Genomic DNA, 17,795 nt, shown 5'->3' with positions numbered 1-17,795 from the left:
ACCTGAGCTGAGCACCGGGCGAGATTCCCAAGGAGGAATTAAATGTCCTTCTGTATTAGTGTGAAGTGACTTTGACAGCTCAGCATCTGACCAGGGGGGTGAAAACACCCTCTGCCATGGAAAACAGGTAAATCGGAACTTGCCCAACTGCATTCCAGCTGGGTGTGGAACAGCCTCTCTAGGATTTGTTACAATCTTTCCACTTTTTTTGTCCAGAAAAATTCATCTTATCTGTCCAGGCCATGTTTTGTCGTTGGTCAGACACATTCCTTGGTGGTTTGATTAACAAAATGCGAGTGTGCAGAACAGGATCCCCACTGGAGCTGCTCCCCTAAGGTCCCTGCATGATCTAGGCATTGCTGGGGATCCCTTTTCCCCGCAGTGCCCCCAAAACCCGATGGAAAAGGGAAGTGCTGGGGCATTCAATCCCTGTGGAAGATGCTCACGGCCCCTTTCCTGCAGCAGCCCCCATCCTGCAGCTCCTAAAGTGCCCCTTGTCCCTCAGGCAGTGCTGGGGAAAGGCTGGAGGGAGAGGGCACAGATGTGGTGCAGCAAATGAAGGCACAAACCAAATTAAGGCAAATGGGGAGAGGGGAGCGGGCTCCACACTCGGAGCACGGGGCTGTGCATTGTAGCAGGATTAAGCCGTATCAGGCACAGCCCCCTTTACAAGAGTGCACAGCACCTCAATCCCAGAATCAATAAGCTGTACATGCTGCAGCACAAAGAGCTCTTATCTGCAGTACCACTTTGAATTTAGTGAATTTATTTAATCCCTGATGCCTGCAGAGCATCAGTCCTGTCTTCTGGGTTAATTTATTTATTCCAGTGATGTATTTTTAGTCTTTCAAGTCCTTGACATTTGAGAAGCAGATTTTCCTCCTCTCCCCATTTCCTAAAAAACATCTGAATTGGAAAAAAAATTATTTACAGAAATGTATTATTTTCCTAATTCATTCTGCACTTTTCCTTTTAGGAGCTAACAGAAATACAATATCAATACTAATAACCACAACCAGAATGGATTGGAGAAGGTTCCTTTTCCCCCTGTTTTGCAGAGCTTGTTTCTAAACCAGTGCTGGACATTCACTAATCTTCTCTCTTCCTTCTCATCTTTTTCTTTTTCCTGCAAGTAGTCGCTCCTCCTCTTTAAATTAAAAACAAAAAAGAAAAAAAAGTCACCTATTTTTGAAATATAGCCAAGATTCTGTGCTTCATTTAGTCTGGGAATTGTCAGGAGGGCAGGTGATGCTCTTATCTCCTGGAACTTGATATTTTCCTGTGGATCATATGAACCCTTGGCTCAACCCAAAAGAATCAGTGGGTTAAGGAGGGGGACTACTGTTAAAAAGAAATACCAAAGGAAAAAATAGGCCTGCAGATACTCAACATTTTGTTATGGAAAAGTAGATTGAAGATTTATAAACTTCAGGATCTGCAAAGAAGGAAGAAGTCTCACCTGGCCTTGGCTGAGTCAAGGATGGCTCCAGGAAATCTGAAAAAATTAAAAATAAAGTAGCATGAAGGGAAATTGTTTGAAAAACAAAGGGTTTGTTCTATGTTCTTTATCTATTTTCCCCTATCCATTACCCAATATTCCCTTGTGTTTACATTAAGAGAAGCAACAAACACCAAGAAGAAAGAGCCTCTCCTAGAATAGGGACTCTGCAAAAATATATTACATATTCCCAAAAATAACTCTGTAAAGTCACAGAATGTAATTGCTTTTCCATTTCAGATATAAGAATTTTTTTCGTATTTTCTTCTATTTAAATACCAGTCCGTGGGAGAAGATGTTCAGCAAACCATCAATACTCAAATAACATTGCTGAACTGGCTGATTTAAGATTTTAATATTAATTAAGCCTCACTGGTTACAAGCTGGAATAATTGCAGTGCATGGGGAATAAATGTGGCTTGTTCTGAAACAGAGGCATCAACTTTTGGGCATCCCTGCCCCCCCAAAAAGAAGGGAAATGTAACAATTTAAACAAATCAGCCTCAAAATTGGTCCTGTTGGGTGTTGAGGTGGAGATTTTGCATCAGCCTCCCTGAAATGCAGGCAGAGGTTTTGCCTCTCAAATCACAAGCAAGATCATTATATGAGTTAAATAATTAGATCCTCAAATCCAGCCATTAATCAAATTTATTGCAAGGCTTTTGTATCACATCCCCAAAATAAGCTCAAGGAGTTGTACCAGCTGCCCTGTGGGGATGGGCATCCTCAGCCCCTTGCTCTTGGTGTTCCCAGGCTTTCTTGGTGGCATTATTTCCTCTAAAGGGAATCCTGGTGCTGGGAGAGAGAATGAATTCCAAAGGCACTAAAGATATATTTTGGTCCCTCTGAAGGTGAGATAATTTCATCTATATCTTCAGGATGGTGCTGATGAAGGCTGGAAGCATCTTAAGAGATGCTCTCAAGGTGTTTTTTCCTTCAATTTTGCTCTGCAAGTCGAGATCCCATCCCTGTTTTCCCACCCGCCTTGTGAAACCCCCGCCATCCGACCCCAAACACAGGCACACACACTTCACACATTAAATATCTGTAAAATAACTGGTGTTCTCTGAGGAGAGACTCTTCCTGTGCCACAAACACTTCAAAGGCTTCAAAGCAGAGGTGCCTGCAGCGAGGGCTGAAGCTGAGAGCACAAGTGCCTGTTTCAGCTGACACCAGAGGTTTCAATCTCTTAGGGCATAAAGCATTTTTCACTGTGTTTAAATTAATTTAATTGGAAAAAAATTGAAGGAGAAATAACTCAAGACATTTTTGAACATGAGGGGTTTTTGTGTGTGCATGTGATTTTTTTTTAAGTGGAAATGCTGTTTTGAGATTAAACGTGCCTTTAAGTAGGTATTTTTAAATGAAAATATCTTCAGTGTTTAAGGAAGGACTGCAGAGACCTTCTGTTTGCAGCCATCTTAGAGAGGTGTTTTTGCTTTCTCTTGCTTTGCTGTTGCTCAAAGGATGTTCCAGCTCCAGGGCGAGCAGCAGCTCCAGGCTTTCCTTCTGCTGCCCCTTCTCAGAGTTAATGCATTGGTTCTGCAGCCAAGAAAAAAGACGTTTTTAGTATTCCAGAAGCCAAAAGGCTGTCTGCTGGATGGAGGGATTTGCTGTACATCCCAGGCAGGAGATGCAAATCCAGTTTTATACTGGGAATGCAGCACCCTGTGCCCAGCACCTCCTGCACTCCTGCACAGGGAAAGGTGACAGAGAAAGGACATTCTGTTTTTATTTTTTACAGTTTGTTTTGTTATTTTTCAAATGGAAATGCAGAAAGAGTTGAAATACCTTGGTTTTATAGTTATGGTATGGGAATCTTCTTAAATTTTTTGGATTTATTTAGCTCACTCAGAGGTAACCCCTACACTCTCAATACTTCAGCGAACGCACCAGGTTTGGAGCATTTTCTGGTGCTTGCTGTTGTTTTCAGGTTGTTGCAAGGATGTGAGTGGGATTTGGATGTTTTGCAGTGGGACAAAGATCTCCTTAGGATACATAGCTGCTTGAGGAGTTGAGGCAGGGCACAGGATTGCCCAGACTAGCCAAAAGTAGCTCTTAAAAGATGGAGATGGTCTATGCCATCTCATTAATTTAAAATAAAAAAGTATCTCACATCTGTATCTCTTTATATCTATATGCATATATAGATATTAAAATATATTGATTTAAATAAAAATATAGTCATTAATACAATAAGGAGAATAACTAAGATGCTGTGGGAATGAGTGTGTGACTGCGAGTACCTCCCTGACACAGTCCAGAGCCTGTATTCCATGATACCCAGCACAGGGAAACAGGGATTTCAGCCCAGCTTTCCTGCTTTTCCCTACCTGCCCAGCACCACATTCCCTGTGATTCCCTGTGCCCTCCTTTTAGGCCCAGCCCTTGGTTAGGGAAAATGACTGGAGCGTCATGGCCACATTGATTTAATTGATTGAGAGCGCCGAGCTCTGCCCAGAACCTCAGCTCCACTCCCAGGCAATACTAATCAAAGCAAAAGATAACAGCAGAAGGAATGAAAAGATTTCTTCCCCAGGACTCCAAAGTGCCTTTGGAAAAGAGGAAATTACGACAATGTGTTTTCTCTCTGTTGCCCTGGGTTTGCCAATGGGTGCCCAGCGCAGCCTCCAAGGGACCCTCTGGATCAGCTCAGCTGCAAGGAGGCTGCTGGAGCTCCAGTGGGAGCAGCCAGACTGCCATGGGTTTGGGATTTTATCCACTAAATTTTATTATTTTTATTCAGCTCTGCAGTGGAAAATCACAGCTGGGTCTCCAGCCAAGGCAGTGACTGAAATTTGCAGCAAAGACATAAAACCTCATGGTTTAGGGGACTTTGTTCTCTGCTTTAACAAAACTTGAGCGTTTCCCAGTGTGTGATGATGACATTATCCATTACAAATGGATATCCAGGATAAATGGACCCATAAAATTAGGGAAAAGCAGGGCTGCTGCAGCAAGCCTTGATAACACCATGAATAATTCACCCTCTTGCAGCAACTCCTCAGCCCAGAGCCACAGACATCTCCAAAGGGTCCCTGTTTCCACCCCATTAACGAGTGAGGCGCAGATGGGTTTGGTCTTCTAAAATCAAATCAGAATAAATAATCTCCTTTTGCTCCCTCCTTGCTGAGGTGTCCTGAGGTGTATGCCGAGTTTGGGCCAAAAATAGATCATTATCTTGGAGCTGTCTAATGCTGCTTCATCTTGGCTTGAGCCAGGAGGGCACGGCCTCAGCTCGACCTTGTGCAGTCACTGGTTTGGGGTGAGGAGATAAACAAGGAATTTTCAGAGAATACAGAATTCCATACAGTCATGGAATTGTTTAGGTTGGGAAAACCATCCAAGATCATTGTGACTGACAGTCCCCCAGCACTACCAAGGCCATCACTGCTCCATGTCCCCAAAAGCCACATCCACATGGATTTTGAGCCCGTCCAGGGACGGGGACTTCAGCACTTCCTGAGTGTTCCAAATGTTCTGCCTGCATCTTTTAGACACAACCAAAGCAGAGCTGAGGATGATCAAGGGCAATTTGGCCATCCCTTCTCCATGGGCATGGCAGGGTAGGGGAGCTGCCCTTAGGAAGTGGAGTTTGGGAGCAGCCTGAGTGGAAAAAGATCCTAAGCCTTTCTTTACCTGCATGTGCTTCTGCCCTAAATGAAATACAGGAGTAAAACTCAGGGCAAAAGCTGAATCACTCTTGCTTAATTTAGCAGTGAAATCACAGGCAATGCACTACAGTACCTGCTGAAGGGTGCAGTGATTTCTAATTATGGATTATGCAGCTAATCAGTACCAATCAACATTTTATGATCTTGACTTAATATTTAATATAATGTTAATTATGATTGCTTTTGCCACAAACTGTGTCAAGTCCTAGGCATGATTTCCCCTCCCAGCTTTCCTCGCAGTGCTGGGTGGGCTCTGGGATGGGGGCTGAGCATCCCTTCCCAAAATCCCACTCAGCAGCACAGATCCACCTCCCTGCTCACCCTCCTGCTCCCTCTGCCTTGAGTTGTGATGCTAATTAAGTGCTGGTGAGTCTCAGCGTTATTAGAATGGAGTTTTTATCTCACACAAGTACCTTCCAGCTACAAACAGGGGAAGTTCATTTAATTAAAAGTAACTTTAGTGTAAGTTAATGTGAACACAGTTCAATTACTCTGAAATAGGTTTATTTTTTTCCTTTTCTTCTTTCAAAATCTACCAAGAAGCTGCAGAAAAAAACCTCCAAAAACTCAAACTAATATCAGATAATCCAGATGATGCATTCAGGCCATGTCTGTGTATTTAGACAGTGGCCAAAATGCCATTACAGACCAGAAATTTGTAACAATGGCAAAGTTACATTCACAGAACAATTCCTGTGATTGTTTATTGAGCATCCTCAGAGTTTCTGTCCTTAAGTGCCTTTGTGTCTTTTCAAAGTGCTTTTGCCAGCTCTCACCTGATGTCTGTGCATGACAACTCCAAAGTGCTCAGCTCTGCTCTGCATAAACCTCCCGAGACCATCTTCACAGGCCTGGTGGCTTTTTATCTAATTTAAACTTTATTTTGAAAAAGAAACCTAAAAAAAGTAAAACCAAAGGAAATCCAGAAAGTTTAGGGACATAATTACCACTCAGGTAATTTTTTAATATCCTAAATGCTCTGTGTGAATATCACAGAGGATATTCAGGCCAGGATGCTGCTGGCCCACATACCTCATTTAATTCACCTGCATATTCCCAAAATCCATTTCCAGCTAAGCCTGGGATCTGGTTCCCCACCTCATCTTGTCCTGGGGGCTCCCCTGAGCATGAGCTGGGGTTTCCTCTTGCAATTAGTAATTTATCAATTTCTGCTTAAACCCAGGCATGTTTGATACCTTTTTCGGCTTTCACAGCATTCAGTGGAGCTACAGCTCAGTGTCAGCAGCTGGAGCTGCTGGTTTTGCCCCTCCAGCACTACCAGGGGCTGCACAGAGGAAGGAGGGAGTCCTGGGAATTAACAGGAATGGGGACAAAAGGGGACATGGGCACATGAGCTATTTTGGGGCTGCAGCCCCCAAAAATCAGCTGCTGGGATGTTTTATCCAAACCCCCAGAGCCAGCACATCCTGGTGGGGTTCAGCACTGACCAAGAAGCTCCTGGAAGTTTTTGTTGAATCTGTATGGCATAAAAGCCCCTGGAAGAAAAATCTGTCTTCAAAAAATCAAATAAAATATGGAAAACAAGTAACCTCAGGCTGGTCCCTGTGGGGTAGAGATGCTCCTCGGGCACCAGCCTCAGCCCAATGGGTCTGGTGGGTGAAATCTTTCCTCTCCATCCCTCCCAAAGCCTTTCACAAGCATTTGACCTCCCTGATTTGGGAAAACAAAGCTCCAGATAGGAGAGAAGATCCTTAGAGTTAATAGAAAAGCCCATTGAATTTCAAATGCAATCTTGTTGGGGTTTTTAAATACAAATCTGTTGTGTTGCATCTTGTTTCATTTCTCTCAGCACCCATTAACTTCAGGGAATATTACCATAAAGAAAATTAATTCCACCCCCCCAAACATATGGAAACTCCTCCCATCAGGGTACTTTAACATCACTTAGGTGATGGGAAGTGATTGTCCCACCATAACACCCCTGGTGCTACTACGGCAGGTGAAGTCCTTCCATCCATTAAAGATCCTATAGCTCCTTGTTACATGTGAAGTTACATGGGAAGTCCTGTTCCCAGGAAAGGTTAATTAAACCGTATAATTCTGCTATGAGCTGAATAAGGGGGAGGTCAGGCAGGAACTTCTCCCATGCTCAGCCTCTTACTCTTTACTTAAACAAGAATTAAGTTCCCAGAAGTACTCAGAAGCTGAGCACAGCTTCTAATTTGGCAAAGGAATATTTATCAAAAACCCAATCCTTCTGCCTGTATGGCAGAGGCTTAAAATGTCCTTGTAAAACCCTGTTCAAGACCTGGAGCTTGCTGGGACAGGTCAAGGGAATGGCATGTTTGTAATGCCGTGGGTAATAATTGCAGAGACCGAGTGGACAATTCAGGGAGAGGGGATCTTTTTTCCCTTAACTAGTATAACATAAGAGCAACCAAATCTGGCTTTCCCGGTGCATTGAGGGGGGTTGGACTGGGTGACCTTCAAAAGGTCCCTTCCAGCTCAAACTGGAAGAATTTTTCTACAATTCCACGATTCTACATTCCAGAATGAACTTTTAAAGGCAGATGGAGTTTTAAACACCAAAAAAATTTTTAAGCACCACCCATGTTTCCAACCCCATCAAGAGAAGCTCTGAGCAGGGAGAGCTGGAGGAAGGGGCTTTATCTGAGCAGCTCCGAGGGGTTCATCTGCTGCAATTAGGCAGTTAGTAGAGAGGGCTAACAAACCTCAGAGACAAACAGCTGAGTGTCCCATCTGACACCTCCTCCCTCAAATAGCTGCTGTGAGGAAAATGGGCTCTGAGACCACCACCATGTGGGAGCTGTTTCACCAGGAAGGATCACATTTTTTATTTATTTCTGCAGGGTGAGAAATGAATGGGAAGGTTATAACCAACTCAGAAATATCTCCACATGCAGCATCTTGTGCATGTGTTTAATAGAAAATAGAAGCATTGGAGGAGACCACCAAGCTCCAAGCTCAGTTTTTGCCACCTTCCCTGTGTGCTGGTGGTGAGGGAATGTGCAGTGCCTGTGATAAAGGCAGCAGTGGGGTAGAACCGTCAGTGCTACCTAAAAGCAAATGAAACTGGCATAAATAATTGTGCTGTAGAAAGCCTTTCTGTTAGCACCTTGCCTATCACTGACAATTTACATATCTTAGGAAAACCTTTGTCAGCTTCTGTCATTTCTGCACTATTATGTGCCTTTCTGGATAATTACCAGTTAATGTGAAAAAGCAGATGGAAAAAACCTTGAAATTTCTGATAGAGAATCCTCAAACCTCTCCCCTTATCTGTGCACAGCAGCTTCCTGATTTCAAAAGAAGTTTGAAAACCTTTGTTAAAAATGTCCCTGATTCCCAGTTTGAATGAACCAAATGACATTCAGCTAAAATTATTCAGCTTTTTCCACAATTAAATTCCATTATCGTGAACCGCCAAAGTAAAATGGAAGGTCTCTTAACTAATGTGTCGGTTGTTTGCTTGTATTTTTTGTGGTGTGTATTGTATAAAGCTGTGTGAAGTAGAAGGAGGATAAACAATAACTGTAATTTTGCATCAATGAGTGGGGCATTTTTAGACCCTTTATTATGGGAACACACCAGGGTTGGTGGGTTTTATCTCTTCTTTATTTCCTCCCTTTTTTTTTTTTTTTTTTTCTCCTTTCTTCTTTTCTTTCTGTTATTTTATTTATTCCTTTTCCTGAAAAACCCACTGAGACTGATTGGATATTTCACCAAACTTAAGGAGCAGTGTCAAGTTGGTTTTTATCACCGGGAATGATTTTTTTTTTAATGCAGCTCCTGCATTCCATGAGAGCTCAGCAATGCACAAGCACACATTCCTCCTGTCTCTCTAATGAAGAGGCAATGTAGCAGTACACAGGGGAAATAATTTCATTTAAAAAAAACATTTCCACATGCAGGGGAATTGTCCTTGTGTTGTCTCAGTTGGTTTTCCCCTTGTTCTTCTGCAAGACTTAAAATTAAGCTGCCCATGAGAAAGGCAGAAAAGTTAATCACAGAATCCTAGAGTGGGCTGGGTTGCAAGGAACTGAAATATCTCATTTCAGTCCCTGGGCAGGGACACCTCCCACTAGAAGGTTGCTCCAAGCGTGGTTTGCTCCTGTGCAAGATGGGGTAAAGAAAAATAACCTCTAAAGCCTAGGAGCAGCTGAACCTGCTGTGCTGCCTGGCTCTAAACTCCACAGGGAAGTTATTTCTATAAGCTTCCAGTCAAAAAAAAAGAGAGAAACTTTCTGAACACTGATGACAGGGATTTATGGGGGAATTTTCTGTACAAACTGCTTATAACAGGTTTAATTTTGCTCTGCAAGCCAAGCTTCATTCAAGGTCCATAGGTAACATCCCCCTGCAGATGTGCTCTGCAATCACAGAATCATTGTTTAAGTTCAGTAAGACCCTTAAAATCCTCGATTCTACTCTGCGGGATTTTTCTAAGCACTGAAGGCTTCAGGCTCTTTGGGCAAATGCACTTTTGCTGAGCCATCCCTGCCCTGGAGCTCAAACCCAGCTGGAGGATGAGGAGGAGACCCTGGAGTGGGCGGAGGGGAGCAAGGAGAAGCCAGCCTGGCGCTGCAAGGGCACTGGGCAGAGTGAGAGAAGTGGGGCAGTGAGGAGCCGTAAGGACAGTTGTGCTCCTCCTGGGATGTGGGAGCTCAGGACTGTTGCCATGAGGTTTTTTCCTAGCTGCCTGAGCGTTCATATTAAAGGAGAAGTTCGTACCTTCTCATGCTCTTTTAATGTAAACATCAGCTATGTTCCACAAACATAGCCATTGTTTTTACATTCCCTGCTGGGACAAACAAGACTGTGTGACAGTCCCCTTAACCAATGTGGTGGGGAGGTGGGAATTCCATCCTCCAATCCACAGGCCTCATAGGAAATGTATGAAAGTGGGTTTTTGTAAATAAACTTCGTTTTCTGCCCTGCATGCTCTGGTCCACCCAGATCTGTCTCCCCAGTCTCGTTTCTGGGTAGGCCTCGCGGTGATACAGGACTTCGGGATGACCAACCAATATGATTAGGCAGAAGCCATTTATTGCTTACATTAAGCTGTATTTATACATTCTAAAACTAGTGTTCACACAATCACACATTATTTGATTGGCGCCTCTGTCTTGTCCACGAGTTCAGTGTGCATCTCTCAGGAAATACGACTGGTTACAGTCCAGTGCTTCATGACCCTCCTTTATCTAGTTCTTGCACTCTTGGTATTCTGTTTCTCAGCCTCTTCTTTCTTATTTTAGCACTATTTATGTCTTAGTAACCTTGACAAATTCCGGAGGGTTCTGGTAAGAATGACTAAAGATGGTTTGACTGGACCACGCTGTGGCCTGAGCTGTTCAAATACATTGCTCCACCAGGACATCTCCTCTCCCAGGAGAACCTGGAACACCCATGAGCAGCTCTCTGCAGCACAGGCAGGTTTGCAGTCAAGCCAATCCCACTGCAGAGGGGTCCCTCCTTTGTTTTGATGAGTAGGAAACCACCCAGCTACCCTCCTGTAAACCCCATTTCCCTTCAGCTGCTTAAACAGAACTCACAAAAGCTCACTCCACGTTGGGTGATCTATTCTGAAAACAGAGATTTATCAGCAAATACCTTGTGGTTCCTCACTGGAGTTTGAGATCTGCTCAGTTGAAGCTGTGAGTGTCTATGTTTAAAAAAAAAAAGATTCCTTTGGATATGGAGAGAATGAAAGCAAGGTCAAGTTGGTGAGGATCACTGTGATGGGAGCTGAAGGATCTCTGCATCGGGGTGTTGTATCACAGCTCCGAAGCTGCTTCGCTTCGTGATTACCCCGCTGGTTTCTGTTGATGGTGCTTCTCCTCCTCCTGGCATTTAACATCCACATCTCCAGAGAATGACATTTCAGAGCCTGATTAAAATCAGGATTGTCTTTCATGGCAGAGAAAGTTTGTTCTTCAAAGTAAAGAAGATTTAAAAAAAAAAAAAAAAAAAGCAGTTGCAAACAGTGCTGAAAACCAGATGAATAAAAACAACCAAAAAAGAGTTTAATTCCATTATTTTCAATTAGCTCTTTAATTTGATTTAAGTCATTTGCACTTGTTGCTTGTTTTACATCTCTTATTGTCCAGCATTTTATTTCACACATCTAACAGTATTAAATCAAACTGTTTTCTAGTCTTTGCCTTCTTTTGAAGCCTCTTGAAAGTCGAAGGCAGAATTAAAAAAAACAGATATTAAAAGCGAACTTTCATCTCTCTGCAGGTTATTTGTAATCAGACCTTTCTCATCAAGGGCTCGTTTCATATGTGTTTGGGATCTGGGAATTATTAAAAATGCCAATCCATCTTGTGAAAAATTACGCCCAGGCTTCAGTGTTTTGAAACTTCAACATCATGTGTGAATTCATCAGCAGCAGTGGAGACTTGGTGCTCCTGGTTGTAGATACTCACATGTAGTAATGGCTCAGTAAGTCTACACAGGATCCTACTTCATGTTGCAAACTCCTGTTTATTGACCCTTGGTTATGAATGGCTGGTGGTTTTAATAATAAACTATAAACCAATTTATTATTAAAGGGACAGTTTTTCTTCCCTATTGCAAATTAACAAATCTCAATGTGTATTTTGGAGAAGCCCATCACAGATGAGTTACTTTCTCATCTCAGCTTGCTGGTAATCATCAAATTCTGCCCAGGAGGAGCTTGGTAAATATCCAGGTCAGCCTCTCAACAGCCTCTTAAAAAAATAAACACATAGGTCTGATGCCAGTTACCACTTAGACCTTTTATTTCCTTCAGATCCCTTTTTGCCATTTTTGCTGTTTGTCCCCATATATCCTACTCATTTTTCTTTTATTATCACATGTCTCCATGAAAATACATATTTTGTGGGTTGTAGAAAGGAAGTTCCTTCTAAAGAAGTGAATGTAGGAGAGTCAAGCCAAGCTGAGAATTTCCTGAATCAAATTTAATTATAAAGGGCCCTTTTCCAGAAACTTCTTCTTACCTTTTCTGTCCATTCCATTACATGAAGAGAAAGCCTCAGCAGCCAAATCACGTCACATACTGATTGTCCTACACATTCCAAGGCATTTCCTCTACTATTAGGACTGATTTTGATAACATCACATAATCTGGATGGAGAGCACTGATGTAAGAGCTGCACCTGCTGAAGCTGTTCCACCTTCTATACCATCAGATTTTACTAAAATGCCCACTAAAAATATCTAAATACTTCAAGTTTTCACCACGTTGACACGTCCATGGTAGAAGGTAGAATGAGGGAGGCTGGTTATGAATTGCCCCTGGATAAGCATGGAAGATTGCTGGGTGGAAAACGTCAATTCCTCTTTCTTGGCTAATCAACACTGGGATTCTTGTCTTGTGAATAAGAAAGTTTCCAGTGGGGTATTAAAATTTTCCAGGTTTAAAAATTGCATCACGGAGTCAATGCTCTGTCACAAGATGGAGGCCCATCTCCACTGGGCTCAAAGGCAGGGCAGGGCTGGAGAAGGTCAGGCATGAACTCTCTCTTTGTTGGAGACATCCAGAAAATTGGAGGTTAAGCTCCCTGGGAGCAAGCAGAGGAGGTGCCTTTCTCCTGGTGTGTGTCTCTCAGAAGGAGCTGTCCCACTCAGTGGGTGGACATCCCCGAACAAAGGAGAAACCTTTCAAAGCAGAGACCTCTTCATCTCAAAGGCAGCATTCCCCCTTTGATATCCCAATGAATCAAGCTGGCTTTGTGCTCCTCAACTCCTCCTTAAATAGCACCTTTCTCCAAATAGGAAAAGCTTGAGCAGATGTAAGGCTTGGATGTTTTAAGAATCACTTTTCCCTTTTGAGAGCAAAATTGGGTGTTTCATATGGTGGGAAGGAACCCTCACATGCCCACCTCCAGACCTTGTAATTCTCCCAGATCCAGCAACTGGATTTTTGCAGGTGTTTTTTCCCATGGTGGGAGGAACAGAACCCATCAGAGGATGGGGAGACTTTGTGTGCTTTCGCAGTGGGTTTGTTAATTCCACCACGAGCAACACACTGGTGTCACCTTCTTCCAAGACATCCCTGGTGCTTCTGTTTCATTACTGCTCCATCCATAAAAGGGTCCCAAATAAAAGCATGGCCTGGTGTCTGATCAACCAGGAATCCATACATCCTGTAATTTTCCTTCCTTCATCCTCTTTCCCTGAGTTTCTCTGTCATATTCAGTAAAGTCTCTTTTATTGAACATCTGTTTGATGCGTAGCAAGCTTATCCAAACTCGGCAGGAAAGCACCTTTACTCCAAAATAAATTAAAACAATGTATGTGCCTCTGGCCAATAGATCATTGGATGGGAGTCATGAATGTACATTTGTGGATATTTGATGGGAAGTTTATCATTTAAATGATGAAAATACAGTACTTCAACATATGGATCATTCTGAGCTTCTCTTTTTCCTTTCCAGTTGAAGAATCATTGTGCATTTAGAGGAAGAAGATAAAATTAAAAATTTAAACTGGTCTGCTTGTAAAAGCTATTGCCAAAGAGTGGAAATGAAAAAGCAAATGCAAGGACGGAGGAGTCTGACTCTGAGATATACAGATTAAACTGGTTTCGTTTTAGGTGGTGCAAACAAAGAACAAAACACAATAAATTAGCAAAAAGGGAATTAAAAAGATACTTAAAGAATTAAAATAGAAATTAAAGTATATAAAACCCCTCTGCAAGGATGGTAGTGACCAAATAAAACTGTGAACTCAACATTTTTGTCTTCTCTGCTGTTTTACCCTGATTAACATGATGGGTACAGTGTGATGGTCTGCAGCAGACCTTTCCTACAACACTGAAGTTATTTTTTCCCCTTTTCATACAATATCTATGATAATTTCCACAATAAGAAATGTTTTCTGCCCTGGAGACTTGTGCTGTCACGGGAGTCCTTCCGCTTCTCTCAAAACTTTATCCTACTTTCTCAGGCAATTGAGCAGCAGAAAACCCTTAACATAGTTATCAGGAAATAAAATCAGGAATGTTGAACGCCAAATAGCCTTGGAGTAACCAAATCATTCAAGATGATGCTGCAGTATGATTTCCAGTTGTTAAGACACCTTTTGGCATTTGACAATGTGAAAAACATCTCCACATCTGGCCAGGTCGTGCCACTGTGCATAATGACCTTGACACACCAGACCCATACTACAAAATGAGTTTTAAAGCAGACACAACTAAAATTGCCCCGAGACTACAATATATTCTCTTGCCTGAGTTTTCTGTTGTGCACCCTGTACAGACATTGAATCCAGACTGAAATTGTTCAGTCAAACATATATACTTTCCAGAATTGGTTTGCCAACGTTTCTCACAAAAAATTTGGAGATTTCTGAACATTTTGCAGCTACTTTTAAACCAGAAATTATCACCTTGTGTTCAATTAGTGAACTTAGTCCATTTAAGAAGAAAGAACATGTGTAGTAAAGTATAAATATACACTTATTTATAAAGAGTAAGTTCAACAGCTGCCATGGAAAGAGAGGTCATAGTACAACAGGCTTAGAAAATCACACAGGAATGAATCTGTTAATGACAGAAACTTCTATTCTATTTCACTTCTATTTCTGTCAGAAATAGAAGTGAAAAAGAGACTGTGTTGCATTTCTCTACTTAATGTGCAATAATGTATAAAAGACAGTATGTCAAGTAAGACTTTTGCTATTTTCATACACCTGCTTCAGGCTGGTTCCCCCTCTGCATGGATTGTCCAGCCCAGCAGGACGGGGTGCCCATGGCTGTGGGAGGATGAGCTGGGAAGGCCCAGCACTTCCATCCAGATGGAGATTTCGATGACTTTCACTGTTTTTTTTGCAGTAAACAGGAGTTTTTAATGCCACAGCAGTACAACCTCTGGCCACATTTCATTAATATTTCACTGTGGTTTTGTGCTTGGACCTGGGACCATGGAAAGCTGCCTCTCTGGCAGGGCTCTTCCATAGGGTTTGTTGTCAGAGGCATGGAAAATCTTCTACCAGTCTTTAAAAGAAGACCTTGCCTGAGAGTCTGTAATCACTTGCCAGAGCAATCTCACCTCTGAGGGGCAGACACTTAACAATCTATTACGTCCTAATTAAGTTTGGCTGTGTTTACACTGCTTGATGGTGATGCATAAAGATTAATTTACCTTTCCAGCCCTGCTGCCAGAACGTAGTGCCACAGAACCCCATTAAAAATGGAAATAACAGTGAAGTCTCCAGTTATTTTATATCATCTTAAGGCTATCAGAATTCATCGTTTTATGTGCTGTTACTTTAATTTATTGGTTTATCATCTACTGAGGTAGTAGCAGTTATCACAAGTCATTCTATATATGTTTTAAATATGGTGGTATCATTTCCTATGGAGAAACAACCCTCCAGAACACCTGTTTGTCAATTTAAGGAAGCCAAAGAAAGTAATTTATTTGCTTTTGAATAAAAAATCTTTCAGAGCCACAACTAAAATTGGGTTCCTCTGACTGTCATTGGAGTTTAGAATTAAACAAGCCTGAACTCTTCAGTGTGACCCTGCTGAAATTAAGTGCAATCAGGATGAAGGCAGAACCACGATTATACAGGTTGAGCTTTACACTTTGATTTTCTTGAAATATTGATTAGGGATGTGAATATGAATTAAAGATCTTGGCTCTGTTTCAGCAGAAGACTGAAATTTGCAATGAGATCTTGAGCACACTCATCTTCTCCTCACTTTGACAGGTTCTGGAGTTTGCATGTCATGCATTGGGTCACTTGTTCACCCAGGCGCTCTGACCAGAAAAGGTGATGGTCACATCATGCTGCCAGTGGATCCTGATCATAGAAGTGCCATTCCAGAGGAATCCTTCAGCCTGGAGCACAAAAATTTCCCCTTGCTGCAATGACACAGCTGATGAAGATGTTATTTATATTTTTGTTTTCTGAATAGTGAAAGACACTTCTCACGGCAGAGGCTGTCCCTTCCTCCCATGGGGTCTGGAGCTCTTTTTGTTTGTGGTCTGGGACATCTCCTCAAGATCTGGCAGGGTTTAGTTGAAAGCCCTGGAAGCCAGGAAAGGATGGAAGCTGAGGACCTTTTTCACCATTCCAGCAGGAGAATGATTTTCTCCCTTATATCCAGTTGCCTAAAATTGCCTGAAGCATCTTCAAAATTCCTTGAGCTAAAGAGGCACTGCCAAGTCCAATACCACAGTCCTGTCACCTAAGTGATAGCGATCAACATTCCCAGGAGTCATGGTCACCAAAGCTGTGCCAAACCTTCAGAGGGATTAAATCAAGGACAAGGATCCTTAGGAAAAAAGAGCATAATTAGCTCATAAATTTTATTTCTCGGTGTTTGTTCCCTTCCACTCTCATCCTCCACGTGACAGCAGACGTAATTCCTCTTCCTACACATCATTCATGGGTTATTTTTACTGAGTTGCCCCCCTTTTTCAGCCCAGTGATGCCAGCAGGAGATTTCAGAGCAGGTCAGGTTATTTAACAAGCAAACATCCTAACAAACAGCCTGTGTTTCCACACGTCCTTACTGGTTTATGGGGTCATGTGCAGCAGTACATGGCCAATAAACCTTTTGACCATTTGTCACAGGTTTTATGAGCCAGTGCTTGAGCACATTCCCAGAGCCAGTGGCTCTGGAGAGCCACAGGCATCATTTATCCCAACATGGGCAGCATCCAGCACCTCCCCACAAGCTGGAGACCATGAAGGGCCCTCTTTTTACCCTATCCTTGCTTTTTTCCCCAGTAAGGCAAAGTCTTGGCTGCCCAATGAGTGTGAGAAGACACGCAGAGCTTGGGGGCCACAGGTTGGAAACCTGCCTGATCCCAAGCTCCTGTAGCACCACTGGGTAAATATTGGTGGGCTCATCCCAGCCCATTATCTGTTTGCACCCTCCTACAAGGGGTGGGCTCATGGTGCCACATCCCTACCCAGTGATTACAACTGGGACCTGTCACTACATAGTGAGTGGGGCAAAGGAGGAAGAATGAAACACTATCCATGCTATGCACAGTGGGAAATAAATCCAAGGTGAAATAGTAAATCTCCAAGGAGTTAAAGGAATCCAGATAGATACCCTGGTGGAGGTGCATTTATTGTGAAGCGCTACAAGGTTTTCCTCTTATCTCTAATTTTATAGATCTGTGCAGCTGCAGCAGTCCTTGGATAGGGCACATATTTGAAAATACTATAAATTTCACCTCCTATTTATTTCAGATTCATTGGCACTCTCTGTCTTTACTATCTCCTGGTATTTTATGCCTCAGTACTTGGAGAAAAAAATGCTTTGTTTGCACTAGATGTAATATGAAAACTCCCTCTGACATTTAAACTTTAGTATCAGTTTGCCTACAGTGTTAATATCACTGAAACTGCTTATATGGATTAAATTGCCTACAGTATATAATTCCAAAATATGAACACAGCACATTTACTGATTTAAGCCCTTGAAAGAATTATTACCATTAAAATATTTAAGGTCACCTTTACAAATGCAATAAATCAGGAGGATGTCAAACAGAGAGCGTTTAAAGCTCCCAGCCTGGAGTAGCCCAGTGGGAAAATGCTGGTTGATTCATTGTTGTGTGCAGACAGGAGTTTGGGTTTTGTCACACCCCTTTGGGGGACAGCCCTGGGGCTCACACCTTTTTGGAATA

Source organism: Prinia subflava, chromosome Z (assembly GCF_021018805.1).
Source record: "Prinia subflava isolate CZ2003 ecotype Zambia chromosome Z, Cam_Psub_1.2, whole genome shotgun sequence".
Classification (NCBI taxonomy): Eukaryota; Metazoa; Chordata; class Aves; order Passeriformes; family Cisticolidae; genus Prinia; species Prinia subflava.
This window is presented reverse-complemented; position numbering follows the sequence as displayed.